This window comes from Hylobates moloch, unplaced genomic scaffold (genome assembly GCF_009828535.3).
Source record: "Hylobates moloch isolate HMO894 unplaced genomic scaffold, HMol_V3 SCAFFOLD_14, whole genome shotgun sequence".
NCBI lineage: Eukaryota > Metazoa > Chordata > Mammalia > Primates > Hylobatidae > Hylobates > Hylobates moloch.
The window spans coordinates 7,278,099-7,303,208 of NW_026652289.1; the positions used below are offsets into that span (position 1 = coordinate 7,278,099).

Here is a 25,110-nt window from a genome sequence, read left to right on the forward strand (position 1 = left end):
TGTGGTGTATATTGCATTGTGTGTTGTGTGTGAGCTGTTGGGTGTGTTGTCTGTTGTGTGTGGCTTGTGTGTTGTATGTTGTGTGTGGTCTGTTGTGTTTGTGTTGTATGTGTTGTGTGTGTTGTCTGTTCTGTTGTGTGCAAGTGTTGTGTGTTGTGCGCAGTGCATGTTCGCCGTCCCTCCCTGGCAGCAGGGCTACCTGGCTGCGGTGCTCACTGCCCTGGGCGGTGGGCGGAGCCGTCCCTGGTGGGAGGGGACAGGGCTCTCCTGCAGGTGACTCCTGTGCAGCCTGAACTTTTGTTCTGGGAACGCCACCCACGCTCCCCGGCAGGCCGCCAGAGCCAGAGCCGCTCGCCCACGCGGGAATCAGCCAGGCCGACATGAAAGCAATGCGCTTCCAAACTGGCAGAGGATTTAAGTTTTTTTTTTTTTCTTTCTTAAACAGCCCCAGTTGCTTCTCTTCTCCACGGCGATTTCTGCGTACTTTATCCGAACCCCCTCCCCACCGCTGTCCAGTTTCTGGCTCCTCTTCCTGCCAGTGCTCTGAGGCCAGCTGGGGTCCCCCCAGGTGACTCCTGCTGCTGCTGTCACTGGACCCTGACGCTGTGCCGCCCCCGAATTCCTCCGAATGGAGCCTTGGCCAGAGCAAGGCCTGCCGTGTAGAGGAGCGGATCTGAGCCTGGCAGGAGATCGCTAAAACCTTTGCCCTTCACACAAACGCCGGAAACACGGGGCGGGTGCTGAAGAGCGAAGCAAGTGTCCCCCATTTCCTTCCAAGGCAGAGCAGCAGCCCAGGGAGGCCCAGTTTCCATCGCGGCTCCAGGTGAAGGGCAGAAGAGTGGGGGAGGTCCCAGGACCGCAGCCCAGGGGACACTCAGGATGCGCCAGGAAGGACATGGCAGACAGGCCCTTTAGATGGAAAAGCAACCCTCAGCTGCCCAGAGAGTGGCCCCTCCAGGCCCTCCCCACCGTTTACAAAGCTCTTCAGCTGGGAGAGGAGGAAAGGGTTTGTTCTTGACCCCCTTCCGTTCCTTTCTTCTCCACTGTCCACGAGTGAGCAGGAAGACAGGCTGATGCTCTTCTTAAAAATGAAGGTATAATTCACATGCCATAAAATTCACCATTTTAACCATTTTAAGGTGCACAGTTCAGTGGTTTTGAGTGCATTACATTGTTGGGCAACCATCAGCACGGTCTAATTCCAGAACATTTCTGTCACTCCAAAAAGAAATCTTGTACCCATTAGCAATCACTCCCCATTTCCCCCTACCCCCCAGCCCCCTGGCACCCACGAAGGTGCTTTCTCTGTTTCAAGGGATCTTCCTATTGTGGCAAAACCTCTAAATGGAATCATACAATAGGTGGTGTTCTGCCACTGGCTTCTTTAACTGACCGTAATTTTTCAAGGTTCACCCACGTTGTGGCATGCGTCAGTGCTTCATTGCTTTTCGTGGTTGGACCGTATTTCACTGTATGTCTGGACCACATTCTGTTTCTCTAGTCATCAGTTGATTACTTGCTTTTCAGGGCCCACTTAGCCTTTCTTCCCCAGGGCAGGGGCTCTGTTGTCCACTGTTTTGGAATCTTCCAGCACACTTGATGGAGTGTACCAGTGGTTTCCTTGCTGGGCAAATAACCAGAGGGTCCCTGGGTATGGGAATCTCTGAGTCCTGATCTTTGGCTCTGCTGCAGACCAGGTCACCGTGTGATCTTTTAGCAGCCCCTTTACCTCACCTGGCCTCAGTTTCTTCATCTGAAAAATGAAGGGCTTGAAGCAGATGGTCTCTAACACTTCTCCTGGCCCAACACTTTAAGATGTTTTAGCAAAGCAGTGAACAAGCAGCCTTCTGTGACCTTTCTGAACAAGGCAGAGGAAAGCAAGCTGTAGGCTGACATGGTTAAGTGATTCCATAACGAAATTGCTCTGTAAACAATCATCTGGATCAATCGACAGAAGACACTTGCAACAGGTTCCCAGATGACAGAAAACTATAGGAATGACAGGGAATGATGGGGCAGATTAAAATGGAGAAATTTAACAGGGACAAATGTAAAAGTCAGACATTTTGCTCCAAAGTTCAACAAAACAGCTAGCTGCTGGGGGCAGGGGTGGATGTGTCCAGGCAGTGTCCTTTGTAAGAGTTTTGGTCGACTCTAAATGAATTTCATTATGAGTCACCATTGGGACAGGCTGCCAAAAGGCAAATGTGACTTTAGATTAAATCAATAGAGGTCTACTGGCTGAAACAAGGGAGGTGACATTATTAAGTCCATCCCTGGCGGATGTAGCTGCTACACTCTGAGAAGGAGGCCCCCAATAGGAAAAGCCAGAGGGAGGATGGATAAGACAGGAAGAGCTCCAGAGCCATGGTTTGGTAGTAGGAGGGGTTCAGGGTTTGGGTCTTTAAAAGACAAGACAGAGAGTGCTGTTCACATCTGTGAAGGAACATGGCATTAGAAGGGGAGTTGACTTCCACCATGGGGACCTGCAGGGTGACTGGGGCTGGAAGGTGATCAATTGTGACCCAGGACCAGGAAGAACTTCGCAGCAACGGAAGTCACAGGAAATGGAAAAAACTCCTGGTGAAGAACACAGACAGACACGGGGCTCCACTCATTAGGGGTGTGACCGGGGAGACCAAGTCACAACTTCGAGGGTCCTTTTCATCTTTGAAATAAAATGAATTGTGCTTAGATGGGGTGGGGCAGGAAGGTAGGGAAGGACCAATCACAGAAGAGTCGTAGATACCTGGGGTCAGCCTTCACAGGGTCCTGCCAGCAAAAGAATGGCTGCCCCTGCCCCAGTTTAGAGTTTAAATGCAAATTCTAAATGTTTAGTACCTGAAACTCTGAGAGGTAAATTACTTTCTGAGGCAATTGTGCATTAATCTGAGGCAATCAGCTATCTCTAAATCCACCTAAGTCCTCATTTGAATCAGATCAGGTGATTCACAGCAATTTGATGTCACTTTGAAAGCTGGTTTGTTGCCAAAACACCAGCCTGGTGCCCTTGATGACAGCCAGGCACAGGGCTGGGTTCTGCCTGGAATTGAAGAGGCTGGTGGGTGGGGGTGTCTTTGGCACCTTAAGAATTTTGAGAGGAGAGAAGGGAGCCCTGTGGCTGCTTTTTGGTCTTAGGTCTGTAAACCGCCTAATTTAGCACAAATGCCTCTTTCTTCAACCAGGTAGCCTCGGGCTTTCTTCCGCAGGCCAGGCGAAGTGTATGGCCAGTGAGTTAGATGACCTGCCCCTTCTGGAGATGGCTGGTGCCATTCTCAATGTCAGTGGTCGCTTCTTACAGATCCCGATGGATGCAGACCTCAGGTGGCCAAACAGGTCATCCCATGGCCCCGGCCAGGTTCTGTAGAGGCAAATGTTCAAAAGGGAGTGGCTCTGACACCATTGTTCTTGCTCCTCTGTGCCTTGCTTGAGCGACAAGTGTGGCTGCTTTTAGGAAGTGGGGCTTGCTTTGGGAGAACTGCCTCTCGAAGGACTCACACCTATAATTCCCTGCTGTTGTCTCTGGAAGTCTGCGGCTGCCTGGTCCTTAGGGTGAAAAGCAGCTGGGGAAGCTGGAGCCACACATTCCAAAGGGCTTCATGGACAAAAGCACCCCTGAATTTAGGAAACAAAAGACAGGCAGAGGAGGAAGCATCCAGCAACCCCCTTGTAATCTCAAAAACTGACTCACGCCTGTGCCGGCCATAGGGCTGCCACGGTACATGGCTCAAGGAAGCCCAGGCCCTCCTGGGAGGTTCTAGCCATTGTTGAGCCCTTGAAGGAAATGTGTCAGGCCAGCCCTTCCTCACTTTCTTGATTTAGCAGGCCGGGGCTATCTGTAAATGCTGATCAATTCCAGTTGCCAGACATGGGCCTCACTGGAGTTGTAGCAGCGGCCTGGGTGATCTCAGAGCCCCATCCCCTGATCTGTCATTGGAGAACTTGGACCTGGAGCACACTCCAGATATCTCGCTCAGAACGCAGTTCCCATGGGCATCAAACACACAGTTCATGTTCCTGACTCTGTTGGTTTTGGGAAACTTCCAGGAGGCTCTTGCAAGCTACTCACTGTGGGCCTCAGAGTCTGACCTGTCCAGAACTGCTGGTCTGCAGGGGGGCCTGTTCTTGGGGGTTCCTGGGGACTCCCACCCCAGGGACCACCCAGTGGTTGAGGGAGGGAGAATTGCTTATGAACTCTGGATGATGCCAGCACAATGTCAGATGTCATCACCACGCATGACCTAGGTACTCGCCTAAACAGACATCAGCACAGAATTCTGGGTGGGGGGTCTTCCTGACCACCCTTTCGCTCCTCAGAAACCTCTACTGCCTGGTGCTCCTTCCTCAACTTGTCCCAGAAACGGTGGCATCAACTAAAGGGAAAGCGGGAAGGCAGGTGCCTTCTGCAGGGATCTGCCGTTGGAACCTCTGCCCGGAACGTGGAAGCGCTGCTGTCACAATCACCTCATTCTGTCCCAGGACTTCCTCCTCAGCCTTCCCCCGGTCCATTTCTGAGCTTTGTACCCTATTCCCACCTCCCATAGCCTTTTCCCTCCTGCTGAGATAGAACCGCCAAGAATGTAAACTCAATCTTCTCCTCCTCTGGGGACTCTACGCTGCCTGCTACCAACAGCAGGCATCCCAGGACGTGGGATTTTCAGTGCTGAAACCAGGACAGTGATTCTTAAACTTTTTTTGATCCCAGGTTTCTCTGAAAATCTGAAGGCCGTGGACCCTCTCTCCAGCACAGCCTCCATAAGCACAGACGCACGCCATTGTGCATGCACTTCCAGGGGTGCTGGGATCCCCTTCCCAATCAAAGAGAGGACTTAGGGACCCATAGACCTGTCCAGAGACCTAGGCTGAAGATGGTAGCATGTAGGGAGGGGAGGTTGATGCCATGGTTAATTGCAGAAGCTCTGGAAGCAGACTGGCCATGCTGCCTAGCCAAGCGCTCCCACTATACAGCTGAGAACCCTCGGACAAGTTTCCTAACCTCCCCAAGCCTCCCTTTCTGCATCTATAAAATGGGAATCACATCTGTTTCATGGGGCGTAAAAGACTTAATAATGACACATAGACAGTGTGAAATACAGTGTCTGGCAGAATGACATCATGCATGCACTCACCTGTTCAAAACATGCATTGAGCTGCCGCGTGCCAAGGCCTGTCTTGGGCTAGAGATCCCTTTGGGAACAAGACGGAGTCCCTGCCTTCTGAGTGCTTACACTTTAGTGGGTTAAGGCTGTGGGGGTCACAGCCTCTTGACCCCTGAAGTTTTGCTGAGAGGCATAAGGCAGATTGATTCATGGGAGAAAAGGCATAAAACTTATTTAATGTGTATGCACAGGAGCTTTCAGAATGAAGCCCCAACTTCCCAATGAGTTACAGAAATTTATGTGCCGTTTTGGGGTTACAGAATGTATGGGGGCTTGGATTCTGGCAAAACAGGTTATGGGAACGGGAAGAAGAGGAATTCGATTGAGGGGCAATAACTGATTGCTAGGGAGAATGATTGGATGGGAGAACAGAAGTAACCTTGTAAGTAGCTTTCTTTGGAATTCAGATGATCCTTGGAGTCTTCTCGGGTCAGGTCACACCTTGGTCTTCTTTTCTGCCATAGATAAGAAGATAAGCGGGAAGGGGAAGAAAGAATAATTGCTCTCCTTGGAAGGTCTGGATCTTAGGCAGATAAACTTCAGCTTCTTTGGGAAAGACGGTGTGTATAGGGGAAGGTCAGAGAGACCTTGAGGCTTCCTCAATTCGACCTGTTAAAACCCTCTATTTTGGGGTATTGGTTTCTGAGTCTCAACAAGGCTTAATAAATAGTAATTGTTACGATTACTTGTGATTTATTGTTGGTGGTTTGATTTGGAACTTAGGAGGACATTCACTTTCAGGTCCTACTTAGTGGCCCATTTCCCATCAGCATGATCCTCTGCAGGGCCGACAGATGGGGAACTTTTTGATAAAAGGGAGAAGGCTCCTTTCGCCCTTTATCAAAACATTGTAGTAGCCTCAGTGCTTAAGTGGCATCATTTTCGTTCTCGCTGATATTTTAAAGAAGCCAATTTGAGCGCCCATCCTCACATTTCCAATGAAGAGTTTTGACTTCTTTCTTTCAATAAATTATTTAGTCCTCCTGTGGACTGTTGCTGAACTGTGATTTTACAAGCAAACCATTCTTATTTGTCATGAGTTGGCAACGAGACCTTAAATGGGACCAGCGTGGACAGGAGACCTGTGTTACTGAGGCACGAAATAAACGTTCCGGCCACCATTCATGCAATTTCAGTTGAGAGTCTCAATTTTCTGCATCTTTATCCACATTCTGGTTCAGTTTTTCTGCACAACCCCTGAAGGGAATGTGGTCGCCTGGGAGAACAACTCCCAGATCCCAGTTTTGAGTGTGGGAGCTCCAGAAGCCAGCAGGCAGGCGGGGCTGGCCCAGTGACAGGAGGGGTGCTGGAAAGGGCCTTGGCTTCCAGGCCTGGGCCCCGCCTTTGCTGACGTTGGAGCCCTGGAGCAGGGCTGCTGACGTGTGCACCGCCTGGGCTGGCTGTTTACTAGACTGTTTGTTAAGGGCTGCACTTCCAGTAAAACCTGAGAACACACCGTGACATCCTCATTTACAGCACTGAGTGTGTCACTCGGGCAGCACGTGGGCCAAGAAAGGGAGAGTCTAGGAAAGGTGAGATTAGCTGGCTGTGGGGTAAATCACCTGGCACGAAGACCCCAGGGTTAACCAATCACTGTGGGAGGGCTGTCCTGGAGCACACAGCAGGCTGCACTTGGGAGAAGCCCATTTGAACAAGAATTTCTTCTTGAGAAGGTCCGAATAGCCAAGGGACCTTGATCTAGGAGTAGGAACTGGTCTCAGGTCACTGACTGCCAGGGTGGTCTGGGCAAATCGTTTCTCCTCTTGGAGGCTCCGGGTTCCCACCCGTGCAGTGAGGGCATGCATGCTCTGATGCCTTCATGAGTGGCAGCACGGCACCATGTTAGGCACGGGGGCTTCTGGGCCTAGTCCTTTGTCTTGCTGGCCGTGGGGAAGTGGAAAAGGCCTTACCCCGCCAAGATGCGTCTTCCCAAGTAAGCGGGGCATTTATGTACCCAGGACCGCTCAGGGCTATGGTGGGGTTTTGTGTGATGAGGCACATAGATAGCAGAATGGCAGGCGCGGCCGGGCGCGGTGGCTCACCCCTGTAATCCCAGCACTTTGGGAGGCCGAGGCAGGGGGATCACGAGGTTAGGAGATTGAGACCATCCTGGCTAACATGGTGAAACCCCGTCTCTACTAAAAATACAAAAATTAGCCGGGCGTGGTAGCGGGCGCGTGTATTCCCAGCTACTCAGAGAGGCTGAGGCAGGAGAATGGCGTGAACCTGGGAGGCGGAGCTTGCAGTGAGCCGAGATCGCGCCACTGCACTCCAGCCTGGGCGACAGAGCGAGACTCGGTCTCAAAAAAAAAAAAAAAAAAAAAAGAATGGCAGACAGCTAGGGAGGGCCAGCACAGAAGCTCTTAGCGGTACAGGCCACCAGTGAGCATTTGTGGGGGGGCTTTGTGGATAACCAGAGCCGTGTGCGGGGTAGGGGGCTTCCGTGGCGCCTTCCTTCAAACATTTGGTTACCTGTGGTCTCATAACAAAAGGCCACTGGCTCTCTTCCTGCCTGCTGATGGAAGTTACCCAAATCCATTTTGCTAAAGCCTCCAAAACATAATCACTTTATTTGAAAGCGTTTCCCTAAGGGAAAGATCAAGCTGTCCATTTGGGGTGAAAGAGAACAACAGTAATAACAATACATTTCTCTCCACCCAGTACTGTGGACTTGCAGCATTTTCCAGTGTGTTATCGCCTGGAGTTGCCTCTGACATCCCCATAGCGGGGGAGGTTGCCAAAGGCCACGTGGATAATAAGGGGCAGAGAGGTTGTTAAAGGACTACAGCTGGTTCTAAATCCAGCGTCTTTCCAAAGCAAAACAATATAGCTTACAGCTGGCTCTTCAAAACCTGAAAAAAAACACAAAGAGGTTTGTGAGTTGTCTTTCCACTCTCCCGTGTGGTTGATTGAGAAGCGGTAAACCCAAACAGGATACCTGTGCTTTCTCGGGGTTGGGGTGGGGGTGGGGGGATGGTGGGGAGGGGTGCTTATTATCAACATGGCCGCCCCCACATATCCCCACGTGTGTAGAACATCATGGTGCCCTGCATTTGCATAGTAAAAGACTAGGGTAGGAGGGCCAGTTTGTTCTGCAGGCTATGTGAGTGACATGCCTGGTCGAACCAATCCCCTGAGCCCTATGCAAATCAGACATCACCTCCTCCAGCCTATTCATATAAGCAGCCACTTTTTCATGGCACGCGGGGTCTCCTCTCTTGGCTTTGGAGCTCCCCATTCCTCTGTGTCTGTACAGGGTAGCTTCTTCCTTCTTCTCCTTTCTTTCTTGCCTATTAAACTCTCTGCTTCTTAAAACCACTCCATGTATGTCCAGGTCATTTTATCTAATTTGGAGACGAAGAACCCTGGTGTTCCTCTGCTCATCAGAGCAAGGGCCAGGATCCAGCACTAGGGCTGCCCTTTATGTTCATGCAGACTCCTCTAGGAAGACCCTCCCCAGCTGCCACCTGCTGTAAAGGGATCTAGCTATCTATCTATCTATATCTAATCTATCTGTCTATCTATCTTTCTATCTACCTATCGAGAGAGAGAGAGAGGTTTAATATAAGGAATTGACTCATGTGATTATGTAGGCTGAGAAGTTCCACAGTCTGCTGTCTGCAAGCTGGAGACCCAGGAAGGCTGCTGGTGCTGTTCCAGTTTGATTCTGAAGGCCTGAGAACCAGAACTGATGGTATGAGTTCTAGTCCAAGTCCATAGGACTGAAACCGGAGAACCAAAGGTGTAAGTCGCAGTCTGAGGGCAGGAGAACCCAATAACCTAGCTCAAGCAATTAGGCAGAGAGAAAGAATTTTCTCTCCCTCCACTTTTTGTTTTGTTGTTGTTGTTCTACTGAGGCCTCCAATGGCTTGAAGGAGCTCCACTCATTAAGTCAATTAACTTCTGAAGTCTATTATTGTCCTTGCCTCCCCAGGTAGGGAAAATGAGAAGCCTGGGGATGTGGCTTACAGTGAAGTATGGCTGGTCCTTTTTTATTCTCTTGGCCAGGCTCCTTCCCTCTGCCAAGGTGCAGGTGGTCCAGGTGTCTGCTTCCAGATGTTTAGGTGGTGGAAAGCAAAGAAGGAAAGATTGCTTAGGGGGACTCTTGCTCCCGTTCCTACCTGCACCTTCTGGAGAGGTCTTCCCCCTTTACATTCACCTCAGCTCAACATTGGAATCCCTGCTCTTTCACTGCACACGCACTGACCACCCACTGCAGGCTGGGGGTCCTGGAGGATTTCACGCGCTAGGGTGTCCCAAGTAGAGGAGGTCCTGCTACAGCGCCGGCACCATTAGTCCTTTCTGGGCTGTGCTCTGTGAGCCCTTGAGAGGACAAGAAATCAATGTCAAAGCCACGGAATGATCCCATTCAGTTCTCATCAAGGAATAGAGAAGACATAAAATTCAGCCAATGGAGGGGGTAAATTTGCTTATTAAAGGTATTTGTGATGAGTGGAGTAGACATAAACACACACACACACCCACACAAAAAAGCTGAGCTTTAACTGGAAATTACCAAGCAAAAAAGGGCAGGACAGCACCACGTGAGAGGGGGGCCAGTGGCACAGAGGGCTTTGTCCTGACGCGCACACAGGTAACAGGACCTCGGGAGGGAAGAGGTCGCTGGGACAAGTCCCGTCAGGCTGCGGGGAGCCCTTCCCGGACATTGCTGGCTCCTGGAACTGACTTGCCTCCTCATGCACACGTAGGCAGCTTATCTCGGGTTTTGTTTTGGCTTCAAAATCTTTTAATCTCCCAGGATCGTTTGAGTAGATCAGCCCCTATTTTTATTCTTGGATAGAGAAGTGAATCAGAAACGCAGCCAACTTCATTGGACTTGTGGAGGCCTGTCCCCGAGCACTAAATTCCTTGCAGCTTCAAGCAGGTTGACAGAGCTGAGACTGAAATAAAAACACCAACAGGATTAGGCCTGTTCCTGACCGTGGAGTTTGGTGCATAGTAGGCATTCAGCAAGTATTGGTTGAAAACAAATATCAAGGAATCCTATTAATTCCATGTATGCAGTGAGGACTGCACAGAGTGTGGAACACAAGGCAATGGCAGCCAATAGATTGTTTTCTGAATTGGCAGGGCCCTCTGTCTGTAATTTTACCAAAGCAAAAATATTTGTGGGTGTGGCTACACACAGCCACACAGTGGCACTTTCTGGGCTTCATGCAGGCTTGAAAACTTTCATTTTCCTTTCCTTATACACAGCCACTGCATTTACCCTCCACCTTCTTTCTGAGGGAAGCCCCAGGAAATGTAGGTGCCCTGTGGAGCCTACAGGCCCTTTCAGTGTTCCTGATGCTTACGAAAATCCATTCTGGATTTTGTGGAAATGGGAGTTTGGATTGTCCTGAATGCCTTAGTCTGGGAGCTGGGGAGTTTCTGGAAACGAGCAGGTGGTGTTGTGGCGAGATTGTTTCGTATTAAGCTGTCAACACTTCCCCATGATGAAGGCTAGAGGGTTAGAATGCTGGTAAGAAAAGATCAGGGATAATGTGTTCTGAGTGGGGACAAAGACACAGTGACTGGCATTCTGGGTACCTGGGTCAATGTATTGAGCTTGACACGATCCCAGAGGTCCTGCAGGGAATAGTCTCAAAGAGGGGTTGGCTATGATTATGGTGAAACACAAGCCTACTGGGTTCCTCTTGATTAGTGGTCCTACCCAAACCAAAGGCAGCCACTTTGTGGGTTGACTGATGACCTACAAGGGGCCATGGGGTAAGAGCCCTAAGCACGGACCATGGTAATTAGCAAGTATGGTCACATTCTTTCTCCTGGAGACATGGATAGAGTCAGTCAGATGGTACAAGAGGAGAAAAAAGAAGATGCCTAGAGAGAAGCAGAAATCAATAGACAGTAGGGGATCCATGCCAATGGGAGTGCCATAGTGAAGATCCAAGAATTCTTGATGTTAATGGGGCAACAAGCCAACAAGGAGCCCAGAGCCAGCTTCAGTCCTGAACAACCTCCCAAGTCTATCCTCTATGGCGCCTGTAATACATTAGGTTCTGTCCTACCCCTGTATACCTTATTACTAGATGCCTCCTTAAATAAATCATAAAACCCTAGTTCTTAAGATGACTTGAATGTGCCTATTCCTTTCAAATGAGATGAACCTATGTATTTACCATACATGAAAAACTAATGCAAATGGCATAATCCCACATGACTTTTCTGATTGATTGGAGTTCAGGTTCACTAAAAGAGTCACTCAAAAGCTTTCTAATCTATTTCCTTACTTGTTGGCTGGGTAAGTGTTATGTTTGGGAAGTAGAAGAAGAAGGTGATTAGTGGATAGAGCTGGGGCTGTTGGCCTCGTGTAGATACAATCATTCACAGATTTCACAGGATAGGAAAATGTAGCGTTAAGGTCTGCTTTCCAAATTGTTTTCCCGTTTGCCATTGCAGCTTTTCCAGACCACTTAATTTGATTTTCAGTGTTCGAAATCTTACTTACAAATCTCCCCTGAGTGGAGAGTTGGGTAGGTGGAAGGAAGAGACGAAGAGAGAATGTTCACAATGCTAATACCATGGTTATACGGTTGACTCTTGAACAACACAGGTTTGAACTCTGTGGGTCCACATCTAGGCAGATTTTTTTCACCTCTGCCACTCTTGAGACAGCAAGACCAACTCCTTCTCCTCCTCCTCTTCCTCAGCCCACTCAACATGCAGATGATAAGGATGAAGACCTTTATGATGATCCACTCCCACTTACTGAATAGTAAATATGTTTTCTCTTCCTTATGATTTTCTTAATAATATTTTCTGTCCTCTAGCTTACTTTATTGTAGGAATACAGCGTATAATATAGATGACATACAAAATACGTATCAATTGATTGTTCATGTTATTGGTAAGATTACTTGTAGGCTATTAGTAGTTAAGTTTGAAAGAGTCAAAAGTCATATGTGGATTTTCGACCATGTGTGGGGTCAGCACCCCTAACCTCGGCATTGTTCAAGGGTCAGCTGTATTTATTTAAAGAAGCATAGAAAAGAATACATTTATTCACTTGATAAACATTCGTTGAACACCTGCTATGGGACAGGTTGAGTCGTAGGTGCTTAAGAGAAGTTAATAAAACGAGCAAAGACACCTGCCATGGAGTGCTTATGTTGTAGCAGGAGGAGCAGGCAATAGACAAAAAATAAAAGATAATAATATAATAGATAATACATATAACACAATAAGATAAAAAAAGTCACGGTATGTCAAAGTTGATGAGTGCACTGGAAAGAAAGGAGTGCAGAGAGAGGAAGGAGGGCATAGGCCTTGCCTGTGAGAGGACAGATTGCAATTTTAAATAGGAATGGTCAAGGTTGGCCCTTCTAAGAGAATGACCTTTATGAGAAAGCCTGCAAGAGGGAAAGGAGTTAGTCGTTGGGGTGTCTGGGAAAGGGGGTTCAGGCAGGTGGAACAGCCACTACAGAGGTGTTAAGGCAGGATCATCTGACATGTTCAAGAAATAGCAAGGAGGCCAGTGCAGCTGGAGTCTTAAGGGAGGGAGGAAAGTAGGAGGCTGGGGCAAAGGAGGAATGTGGGGGCCAGATCATGTAAGGTCTTGGGAAGAATGAGAAAAATCAAAGATGCCCTCGAACCTGAGCACAAAACCAAAAGCAAAAACAAAAGCCATAATAAGCATATTGGCATTTGATTAATTTAATTCCTTATTGAATTAGTGATTCCCATGTTGGGGGAGGGAAACTATATATCATACCTCCTACCCCTGCCACCAACCAGGGAACATCTTTACACCATTCCCCTCCTTTTAACACCACTGCCTTATGGAGGCATCTGTGCTAATGGGCAGATACTTACTGTACTCCTTGCAGATATTAGGGCAGGGAAAATGTTGAAGACATTTGGTGTAAACACACCAAATTTAACTGACATAATTATTGCCTAATATGTGTGTCTTCCTCCATTTGGGCTGCTATAGCATAACACCTTAGATTAGGTAATTTATAAACAACAGAAACTTATTGCTCACAGTCCTGGATGTTGGGAAGTCCAAGATCAAGGCAGATTTGTGTCTGGCAAGGGCTTGTTCTCTGCCTTGTTGCTGTGTCCTCACATGGCAAAAAGGGCAAGGAGGCCCCTCAGGCCTCTTTTATAAGGGCACTAATCCCACTCATGAGGGCAGAGCCTTCAAGAGCAAATCACCTCCAAAAGGCCCCACTTCTTTATACTATCACACTGGGCATTGCATTAGTTCATTTCCACCTGCTGATAAAGATACAATGGAGACTGGGTAATTTATAAGGAAAAAGTGGTTTAATGGACTCACAGTTCCACGTGGCTGGGGAGGCCTCACATTCATGGCAGAAGGTAAAAGGCACGTCTTACATGGCAGCAGGCAAGAGAGAATGAGAGCCAAGCAAAAGGGGTTTCCCCTTATAAAACCATCATATCTTGTGAGACTTATTCACTACCATGAGAACAGTCCGAGAGAAACCGCCCTCATGATTCAGTTATCTCCCAACAGGAGGGACCCAACAGGTCCCTCCCACAACGTGTGGGAATTATGGGAACTATAATTCAAGATGAGATTTGGGTGGGGACACAGCCAGACCATATCAGGCAATAAGTTCCAACATAGGAATTTTGGGAAGACACCAACATTCGGATCATAGCAATGTGCAAACTCTTTTCTAAGGCAATTTTAAGTTTTTGTCATTTATATTCCCACAAGGTATCCTGAGCAGAGCTACACCAGATAACATGGTAGAGTTTTTTTAAAGGTTCTTAAGGGGTGTATCTTAATGTAGCTAATAAATATCCCAGTAGGGCTTTCCATGTGTTTGTTTCAAATCATAGAACCAATTTAAACTCCATCCCTTTTGGATGGGGCCAGACTCATACGAGGAGTGGTGACTATATCAGTTAATATGGTTTTACTACCCAGGAGGTGAGATTTAGCTGTCATTTTAGACCTCATTTAAAACATTATAACTTCCTTCTAGTGTTTCTAATATTCTATCTTGTACAGTAGTTACATTTTTGGATTTAAAATCCTCCCTTTTGAGCCTTTGTAAGCTAGTGTAGAGGTTCATGATGTGTGATGAGTTACAATTTTTCTGAGGCCCAACTTTGAGTCTCAGGCACTACAGGAATGGGTCCCAGAAGTGGGTTCCTGTTTTCACCCAGCACCTGGCCTCACTGTGGCTTCATCATCCCATGCTCACCCCGACCTCCTCCCTTTCATGCCAAAGTGAACATTTTATTGTGAAGTCCTGTTCTATGGTGATATTAACAAATGTGAGGGTTTTTGCAGTCCTTGCAATGCAAACTCACAACTGTCAAATGTCTACTATTTCTATTTTTACCTTTCCTGAGTATTAAAAAATGAAGTATAATTTAAGTACAACAAAATGCACAGATCTTACATGCTTAGTTTGATAAGTTTGGAAAATTGTACACCTGTATAACCATCATCCCAATCAAGATTCAGAACACATACACCACCCCAGAACTTCCTCTTCTCTTCCTTTCCAGTGAGTTGTTGATCCACCCCCACAATCTTGGGGGCAGCCACTTTTTGACTTCTATCACCATAGCTTTAACCTCATAGAACAGTTTTGCCTGTTCTAGAGTTTCAAACAATGAATTCTTCCAACATGTATTCTTTGTGTGTGTGACTTCTGTCTCTCAAAGTGGAGTTTTTGAGATGCGCCCATGTTGTTGCACCTATTGGTAACTTGTTCTACTTAATTGCTCAATAGTATTCTACTGTATGACTATACCACAGTTTGTTTACCCATCCTCCTGTTGATGGACATTTGTCTTTTTGGGGAAGGAGGCTATTGTAAATAAAGCAGCTATAAGCATTCTTGCATACGCTTTCTGTAGACATAGGTTTTCATTTCTTTGGGGTAAGTATTCATACCTAGAAATGGAATTGCTGGGCAATAGGGTAGCTTTCAGAGAATTGCCAAACAGTTTTTCAACATGGTTGTACCATTACTCTCCCCTAGTAATATAAGATAGTTCCGGTTTCTCTACATCTTGGCCAACATTTGGCATTGTCAATCATTTTTATTTGAGCTACTCTAGTGGGTGTGAAATGGCATCTTGATGTAGTTTTAATTTCCATTTCTCTGATGACTAATGGTGCTGAGCAACCTGTCATGTGCTTCCTGACCATTCCTACATGTTCTTCTGTTAAATGTCTGTTCAAGTCTTTTGCCCATGTTTAAAATCAGGTTATTTGGTTGCTCACATTAATTGGTAAGAGTTCCATTATTTATTTTTGTACTTGTCCTTTTCCCTGGTTACCTTCTAAATTCCTTGAGATATTTTATCAATTCTCTCTACAGTGTTCACCACAGTGCTTCGTAAATAGCAGGTGCTTAATAAACACTTATTGGATTATCAGCATAAAGTAGTAACCCTGCCTGTGCAGTGGAACAACCTGTTGATTTTATTAACAGAATTCAGTAAAGTTTGGGCATTCAATTTTTGGATTGGCAGCGTCTCTTACTTTTCACTTTTTGAATTGGACATTACTCTTTTCCAGTATGTGACCTTTTGCAAACATTCAGGCTGCTCATTTCTCAATGCGTTAAGCCAATCTGGCATATAGTACTTGATTGTGGAAACTGTCATAAACTTTACAGTTAATTTTTATAAGACTTACTTAGGAAGATCTGAAGTTTTCATGATAGGTGGTCTCTTCGAGAAGTTGAAATATTTATAATCTTGAAAATAGAATGTTCTGTACAATCACCTTCTGTTTTCCTCCTCTTCTGAAATTTATGAGACATTTCTTAACCAAGAACCAGAGCCCAAGGGGCAGACAGAAGAAATATAAATACTTTTATTTGAAGATAAAGATGGTGAGCATCGACAAAAAGAATATCTGAGGCTTTTTAAACCTTGTCTCCTTTCCAATTTTGTCAGCCAGAAGCATTATAAATGTATGCTCCACTTTGAAAGAACACCTGCAATGATGTCATCTTTATGTTCTTAAATTAGTTCTAGCCAGACTGGCCAGCTTGGGTAAGCCAGAGCAACGTTTCCATTCTCATGCATTTGAACTTTGCCTCAGACCTATGGCTCCTGTGTGCTAACCCCATGTTTTAGAAAAGCTGTCATCCCCAGGGTGATTCAGAAATCTTGAAAATCATATGTAGCCAGTGAGTTTATTGGTTAATTTTTTATCTCAAGTCAACTCAACAAATTAAAATTCTTTTCTGATCTGATCTCAAAAGTAATACTTGCTTGTTGTAGATAATATAGCATGAATGCATACAGAAAATAAGGTTGATCTAAAAACTGATCTCACAAAATAATTACTATTAAAATCTCCTAGGTTTACTTGCTATTATTTTTGTTTTTATTTTCTAACATTATATCTAACCTGTAGTCTATAAAAAAAGAATCATAGTGAATATATTCATGGATACTGGGCTTTGTTTATTTTTTTATTTTATTTTATCTTTTTCTCTAGAGTGATTTTCACTTACTGTTACAGATTTTTACCAGCTGTGTAGCATTTCATTTTGTTCTGTTTGTTGATTATGTTTGTATTGTATCTCAATAGTTTTTTTTCTTCATGTTCTGAATAAGAATGAAATCTTTTTCACCAATGAGAGTATATTTTTGTTTGCTTCATGTTGGTGTATGGAAAAGCAATGGACTGTTGTACATTTATTATTATTTTTTAATCTGGTCCCTTTACTGTGTTGTTGTTTTTTTTTTAATTCAAAGTGCTTAGAGTTGATTCCCTTGGGTGTTTAGGTTATCCGGCTATGTTGTTAGTTTATAATGAACTTTTAATCACCTCCCTTCTCTTAGTTATGGTTCATATTTCTACTTCCAGTCTTATTACTTGACTCTGATCTTCTTGAGCAATGTGAAATAGTAGACACACCTGCCTTGTTTCTGGTTTTAACAGGAATACTTTTAATGTTTCATATGCTGGCCACTTGTTTACGTTTACATAATTACGATGTGAAAGAAGTATCCTTGAGTTCTCATTTTCCCTAAGGATTTTTAACAACATGAGAATGTGTTTTAGGTGTTATTTAATGCCCTTTAAATCCTAATAAAGGTGGGGACCGCTGACATAAAGTATTATAACGTTGAATTTTCTAATATTGAACACTTTTGCATTCCCAAGATAAAATATGCTTTCCTCGGTCATGCTAGAAAATTCCTTTAGGATACTATTTATTTTGCAGCTACTTTATTTAGGGTTTTAAAATTATTCCTAAGTGAGACTGGCTCATGATTTTCTTTTCTTTATTGCATTATCTTTGTTAGGTACAGAAATCAAGATTAATTTAGCTTCATGAAATCGATTGTGTAGCTTTCCATCTTTTTCTGTGTTCTAGAAGAGTTCATATAACCTAATTCCTCAAATTTGTGAAAGAAACTTTTGACATATGTTAATTGTATTTTAAATTTCTTTTGTGGCTAGTAATATATTCACATTTAAATTTTTCTGTTATGTCAATTTTGGTAACATGCCCAGAAAAGTGTGCTTAATTTTAAGATTTTAAATTATATTTTGCAAGGTAGAATATCATAATCTCCCATCACTTTTGTTCTCAGCTCAGTTTAATTTGAAAAACTTTTTATTATATAAAATTAGAGAAGATAGTACAATTAACTATTGTCCCATCTTCTAGCTTCAACATTAGTCAGTTCATGAAAACTTCATTCTACTTATATCCCCATTCATTTTGTCATTCACTGCCACCCCTCTCCCATTATTTTGAACAGATTCCGCCATCATAATTTCATCTTTAAATATTTCATCATGTAGCTCTAAAATATATGGACCTAAAAATAGTGAAAATATCACTACCTACCTAAAACGTTAACAATAATTTATTGATGTCATCAAATATTCATTCAATGTTCATGTTTCTCCAATGATCTTTTGCTTTTATACAATTTGAGTACATACATTATAATCAGTTGATATGTTGCCTCCATTTCTGTTACTATACCTTTCTCCCTCCAACTCTTTTTTCCCTTGACATTTCTTATTTCGGATTTCTTATTTGCCCATTTTTCCTGCTTATGTTTACCCGAAGCTTATAATTTTGCCTTTCTTTTTTGTTATTTGTTCATTTTTTCTGTTTTCTTAATTATATTTGTTAGAGTTTATTATATTTTTTAAAGAGCCAAATATTGCACTACATCAAATTTGACACTATACTCCCAGCCTCCTCTAAAACATAGTTATCTTATTGCAGTTGTTTTCTTAGAATCCTTTCTTATTTCACCAACCATGTTTATCTTCTCATCTGGTTGTCTTGGCCCGTCTTACTTTTTAAAAAACTGATGTTAATTTTCCATTCACCTTTTTTCTGTTTTCTGTGTAAGAGCCTGTGGAAAAACAGTTAAGACCCCTCAGTGGCTGGGCAGTGGGAGCTGCAAATCAGCCCTCAGTGGGAGACTGAGCCCCTTAGACTTAAGTAGGGATCAGCTAAATGGGCCCAGAAGCCACCTACACCTATAGCCCAGTCTGTGGCCTCAGCTTGGAGAGCAGTCAACTCAGGAACTGGAGCAGTCCATTCTCCCTGAAATTCCTCCCTGGCCACAACCTTTTCAGCAGTGGCTGTTCTTCCCTTTCAGTCTCTTCAGGATCTCTGTGGAATTGGAGATCAGACATGGCCTTCCATGGGTGTCAAAGGGGTGCCACCATGCACAGAACTTCCTGGGCCAGCATGCCACACATCAGACCTGTGGAGTGAGCTCGTCTCCATTTTTCATATGTTTTAATCCCCCCTCAAAGCTCTCAGACATTTAAACTACTATCAATCCCCATTCATTGAGCCAGACTCTTGTGGTGTTAGTGCAAAACGTGCTCCTTGTGGAGCACGTGACCTGCCATCTTTCTGTCTTTGATGCTCATCTTCTTTCCTCTTCCTTTGCAGCCTGTTCTTTGGTTTTGGTTTCTGATCTTGTTTCATGGAGTTGCTGTCTTTGTGTATTCCATTAGTGATGGCACATTGTTTCCAAAATAATTTACTTCTGGTGTCTCTAGTAAATAATTTTGAGTTTCCAAAATTATTTATTTCTGGTTTGTGCAGTAAATCATCTTCAAAAGTCTCTCCACCCACTTCTGAGTTGTTGGGGTTGTTTTTCTTTCAGTTTTAAAAAAATATTTTATTCCCATTGGCACATATTGATATTTTCCTTTTAGATTTACTCTTAGAAGAAACATTTATCTAGCCTTGATGATGGCCTGCATAAGAATGTGTTAACTTCCCTATCTTTGTTAAGGAGGTCACTGGTTATGGCTCATAGTGGCAGACAACAGAATGCACTCTAGTTACTCTGAGAAGAAAATGATTTATCAGATGATATGATGAATCTTACAGAACTTCACCAGGACCCAGGGAATAAGATTTGATTGCTACACACTTAGAAACAATGGCAATCAAGGGAAATGCCCCATCTTACATGGAGCTCTTCTAGTGGAAACACCATGGTTGCCACCACGTACTGCTCCATACCTAAGTTTCTAGGAACCAGACTCTGGAAACTCTTCTAGAACTGCCCCAGGAGAACCAACGTGTCTATTGCTTGCAAAGACCTCCAGTGTCCCTGAGCCTGGCCACTGCCTCCCATTGCTCAAACCCTCCTAGTCTCATATGTGGACATCTGCTTGGAAGAATCTCATCCACATACAAAATCCTGGCTCTGGTAAGTGGGCTTTTTAGTTTTCTATCATTGTTATATCAGAAGCCTCACTAGAATCAAGCAGGAATGGCAGTGGAGTCAGTGAAAAATCTGCTGCTCTAAAGTTTAGTGATGGATAGAACTCCTACAATCGCAGGTCTAGAAGGCCTTCATCCATGGTAGCTTTGCTATACAGGAATGGGTCTCCTATCACACCGCTGATTTCCTAGAACTCTGTGCCAAAGAATGATATAAAAAAAAATCACCAATCCCTTCTTGCTTACTCTAGGGCTCCTCTTGCCTTCATCTTCCCTAAAAGAAATTTATTTTCTCAAATGAAATGTTACTAACAATTTCTCCCTAAACCTTTCACACCACATCACTCCCCTGATCCCTGCACATCTACTAGTTTTCTGAGAGTTTTAGTATCAAGGTGGAAATAAAAATATGTGGGGAGAAAAAGGAGAAGGGAATTCTGATCATCAACACAGTAGAGGACCAGCTGCACAGTTTCTAGGTTGGTATAGATCCTGGGGGCATGAGCTGGGGGCAGAATCGATGCTCTCGGTAAATTAGCTGACCTGTTTGAGGACATTTGAAATAAATTACTTCTAAGTAGAATTCTAAAGGCAATGTCCTATGATTTCATAAAATTATAGCCATTTATATGTTAGAGACTTTTTTCTTTGACAAAAATGCTGCATGGCTTTTCAACAAATGGTGCTGGAACAATTCGATATCTACATACAAAAGAATGAAGTTGGGGCCTTACCTTATAGCATACATAAAACTTAACTCAAAATGGATCATAAAAAAAATGGATCATAGGCCTCTTACAGAAGTCTAGATGTAAGAATTGAAAATGTAAGATAAAATGTAAGATATACAAATAGTCAATAGCACATTGGAAAGATGCCCACCATTAGTCTTTTGAGAAATGCAAATCAAAACCTGAATGTGATACACGTCACACCACTAGGATGGTTAAACTAAAAAAAAAAAAAGTGTTGACAAAGATGTGGAGAAACTGGACTCCCCATTCATTGTTGGTGGGAATTTAAATTATGCAGTTGTTTTGGAAACAAGTTTGGCAATTCCTCAAAAAGTTAAAGTTACCATGTGACCCAGCAGTTCGGCCCCATGAGTACTGAAAACATATGTTGATGCAAAAACATCTACACAAATGTTCAAAGCAGCATTATTCATAATAACCAAAGAGTCAAAAAGCCCAAATATGCATCAACTGATAAAAGATAAACAAATATGGTACATCATTCACCATAAAAAGGAAGGCAGTACTGATACATACTAAACATGGATGACTCTTGAAAACAGTACATTACATGAAAGGAACCAGTCACAAAATGTCACAAATTGTATAATCCCATTCCTATTGCATGTCCATAAAAGGCAAGTCCATTGGGACATAAAACAGATCAGTAGTTGCCAGGAACTGAGGGTAAGATGGGGAAAGACTGCTGATGGGTGCAGTTTTTCTTTTTAGGGTGACAAAAATGTTCTAAAATGAGAGAGTGGTGAGGTTGTATAACTCTGTGAGTACATTAAAAACCACTGAATTGTAAACCTTAAAAAGGTGAATTTTGTGATAGGTGAGTTAAACTTCAATAAAGCTGTTATTTAAAAAAGTAATGCATGAGATTCCTATTTGAATGTCACCAAGAGGATTGTTCACTTGACACATATTTATTCATGGTACACTCATTATATGAAGTATAGTCCTAGCCTCAGTAAAAATTAAAAAAAATTTAAAAACAGAATATATAAGAGTTTCAAACTCAACAGATTTTAGGAAGCAAACTCAAAAAAAAATCAGAAGAAAGGAGATAATAGATGAAAGCAACAATTAATGAGTTAGAAACTTAAAAAACAGTAGATATAATATATTCAAATTTAGTTCATTAAAAAAACAACAAAGCAGACAAACCTATTTAGGAAAAAAAGGGAGAAAACACAAATATAAACAAATGATAAGGGAGAAATAATTATGCAAACAAAGGAAGTGAACAAAACAAGGAGGACTTCACCTCAGGCCATGAGGAAACAGCAATACCTGAACTTCTTTTACTACAAAAAGCTTCAAAACAGGACAAAATAGATTAGACAACTGTGTTCAGATCTTGGACAATAGATAGCACAGTACTGTGATCCCTAACAACAGATAAACACCTTTCTACCTGGAGGCGTTTTTCAGACCATGGTCACAGAAGCAGCAACCCAAATGGGGCCCAGTGGCCTTGGAGTTGAAAGGATAGAAATCAGAGTTCAAGGAGGGCGAAGCTATAAGACATTGTAAAGATGATTTCCAAAGTGGAGAGAACTACCCAGAGAAACCACTGCAGAAATTTGCAGAGGGTCTTCATGAGTGTTTGCTGAGTTTTAGGCTGTTTCTGTGTAGAGTGAATGTCAACAAAGATAGGCAAAGCATGACCAGTGAGCTGTGAGCTGACTGAAAGGCCATCACACAAGGAAGGCAGATGTTTATGGTCTGGCTTGTCAGAGTGGAGAGTCCTCAGCAATACCCTGGAGTGGTTACTGAGTGCCCCGGGGCAGTCACGCAGTACTGATAGGACCAAATTATTGGTGAAGCAACGTTATTCTAGATCTACCCTAGAAAAGCTTAAAAAAAAAAAAAAAAAACAGGTCTCCAAGGGATCAGTCTAATCTTCAAATGACTTGGATGTTTTTCACAACAAAGCCCACCACTCTATAAAGGGAAATGGCAAAACGCAAACCCCAAAACATACCATTTATAGTATCCTGCTAAAAACTACAAGAAGCAAAAGGAAAATGTGAGTAATAACTAGGAGAAATATTAACCATTAGAAGCAAATCAGAAAGGACAGAGTGATATGGTTTGGCTGTGTCCCCACCCAAATCTCATCTGGTAGTTCACATAATCCCCATGTGTTGTGGGAGGGACCAGGTGGAGATAATTGACCCATGGGGGTGGTTTCCCCATCCTGTTTTCATGATAGTGAGTAAATTCTCACGAGAGCTGAAGGTTTTAGAAGGGGCTACCCCCTTTACTTGGCTCTCATTCTTCTTCTCCCTGCCGTCATGTGAAGAAGGATGTTTGCTTCCCCTTCTGCTATGGTTGTAAGTTTCCTGAGGCTACCCCAGCTATGCTGAACTGTGAGTCAATTAAACCTCTTTCCTTTATAAATTACCCAGTCTTGGGTATGTCCTTATAGCAGTGTGAGAATGGACTAATACAGAGAGATTATGGAATTAGCAGACAAGGACCCTACAACAGGTATTATAAATACATTTATGTACTTAAAAGAAAATAAAAACATAGTGAGGACAGAATTGAATAAATTTGAAAGAACCAAATGCAACTTCAAGTGATGAAAAATACAATAGATGAAATTAAAAAATTAGTGGAAGTAATATGAGTAAATTCAATATCGCAGAAGAAAAAAGTATAGGTTCACTGAAAGTTCACTGAAAATCAACTGACAAAAGGCAGATTAGTAGGAGAAAAAGGCATACAAACTTTATTTTAATGTGCATAGCACAGGGGAATTGCAGGAGAATGATTGCCCAATAACTCAATGGGGTACAGATACTTATAGCCCCTTCTTCACAGGGGAAGGGAATATGGGGGAAATGTGGCAATCTGAGGGATAATAAATGATTTTTAGGTGGAAATAAATGGGCCTAATGCTCCGACAATGGTTAGTAAGTAATTTTCTTTGGAAATTGAATGGGGCAGAAAGAAGAAATGGTTTGGGATTCTTCCTCTGTGATATGAATTTTAATCTTCTCTGGTTAATAAAATTTCAAGGCAGGCAATTGTGTTCCTCTTTGGTAGGTCCGGCTTCTAGATAGATAAGGGAATTTTAGAGAACAGCTTCATCCTATGCTTTGGGGAGGACAGAGGACTGAGAGATGGGGGAAGGAGTTAGATCTTGAGCTGCTTCTTTAGATCAGCAATATTTTGGGGGTGAAATACTGATTTTTTAGTCTCCTGTTTGAAACTTTATTTTCAAAAGGTTTCACATATTAAAGTAGGATTGGTAGCTATGGAGAGAGAAATCGGGTTAGTAATCCAGTGGCAAGGGATCTGTAAAGGGAGAAAAGAACATAGATTATGATGAGAATAAATACATAAAAAAAGAACAAATCTAAGCACTTTTAAAAATCCAATTAAACTAGTCCTTATTTCTGGAAATTGGCCAGTCCAATTAAACAAGTGTGTTTCATTTTAAAAGGTGGCATTGTAGATAGATTCTCAAAGCTAGGTCTCTATAGATGATGTAGGCAAATAGAGCTTTAATAAGAGGGCTTTTATGGAAACAGAAACAAAAAACAAATGTTAATGGGTGAAACAATTTATAAACTAGTTTCTTTAGAGTCTGGAGGGCAGTCAGTTGAGAAGATTAGTGGCAATCTGACAGATTTTTTGTAGTCTGCATTTTGCGTGTAGAAAGTTTGTCCAAATATAAGCTGTTGCAATAATATTTCTTCAAAGCCAAGTTGACTAGTTTCAGCCTCAGGAAAAAGGCAGTTTTAGTTTCTAATAATTCCAAGTCAGAAGGGTGGAAGAAAAATTGGAAACATTAGTCTGAGTGTCTCAGCCAGATATTGGAGGAAAATAAAAATGTGTGATTCAGTCCAGATACAAAGCTCAGAAACAATGGACAAGGCTAGAATCTAATAACAGGCATATGTGAGGTTTTTTTCTATGACATAATTTTTTTCTCTCTAATCCTCCCATTTCGACCAAGGATAATCATAATTAGACTGTTTTGTTTAAGTTTAGTCTTTGACCTGATTATTTACAAAAGTTTAGTAAGAATGATGAATGACCCTATAGGCTTGTTCTAAGTTGGCTTTGCTGGGATATTTTCATAAAGAATCCCAGATTAGACTTTTTAAAAAGCCCCTTGGCTTCCTAGCTATGTTAAGAAGTCAAGCCAAAAATCTGACTCACTCTCAGACTGTGTCTGTAATACCTGCATAAATGGGTGAATACCTCTTTTCTCAAGGTCCCTCAAACAACTTGAGGTTCATGGGCCTGTCATAAGGTGACATTCATTACTCACCACAAAATCAGGAAGCTTGTAAGGGAACAATGTAGACAAGGTACAAGGCCAGTCTCTCCAAGGGACATTTTATTGGCTCCACAAAAGTCAACTTCAGTCCCTCAAAGCAATCTGATCATATCCAAAAATATTGCATTTCAGTCAGAGCCTTGGTAAAATAACCAGTGTTTCCAGTTGTGTCTTGTTATAAAAGAGAATGAGTTCTTACTGAACCTATGAAATAATTGTAT

At 43.2% G+C, this 25,110-nt stretch overlaps 3 long non-coding RNA genes across 8 annotated transcripts in view; 1 reads left to right on the top strand and 2 right to left on the bottom strand.

Annotated features, from left to right (window-relative positions):
• The window catches only part of LOC131381244 (uncharacterized), a 6,628-nt gene extending 3,271 nt beyond the window's left edge, over positions 1–3,357 (bottom strand). Inside the window, exon 1 of the long non-coding RNA XR_009209860.1 lies at positions 2,842–3,357. This is a non-coding gene — a long non-coding RNA (uncharacterized LOC131381244). The remainder of the gene's footprint in view (positions 1–2,841) is intronic.
• Positions 1–25,110, top strand: part of LOC116482378 (uncharacterized) — a 61,977-nt gene that overhangs the window by 25,492 nt on the left and 11,375 nt on the right. Inside the window, exon 3 of the long non-coding RNA XR_004251851.1 lies at positions 11,831–11,895. This is a non-coding gene — a long non-coding RNA (uncharacterized LOC116482378). The remainder of the gene's footprint in view (positions 1–11,830; positions 11,896–25,110) is intronic.
• Positions 9,813–25,110, bottom strand: part of LOC131381159 (uncharacterized) — a 45,883-nt gene continuing 30,585 nt past the window's right edge. For 4 of the 6 annotated variants that reach the window (XR_009209666.1, XR_009209662.1, XR_009209663.1 and 1 more), the window contains 2 exons: positions 24,881–24,991; positions 23,443–23,898 (listed from right to left, as the gene is read on the bottom strand). This is a non-coding gene — a long non-coding RNA (uncharacterized LOC131381159). Of the gene's footprint in view, positions 10,061–23,442; positions 23,899–24,880; positions 24,992–25,110 lie in introns of those variants that run through there. The other 2 variants (XR_009209669.1, XR_009209665.1) reach the window with 2 other exon arrangements.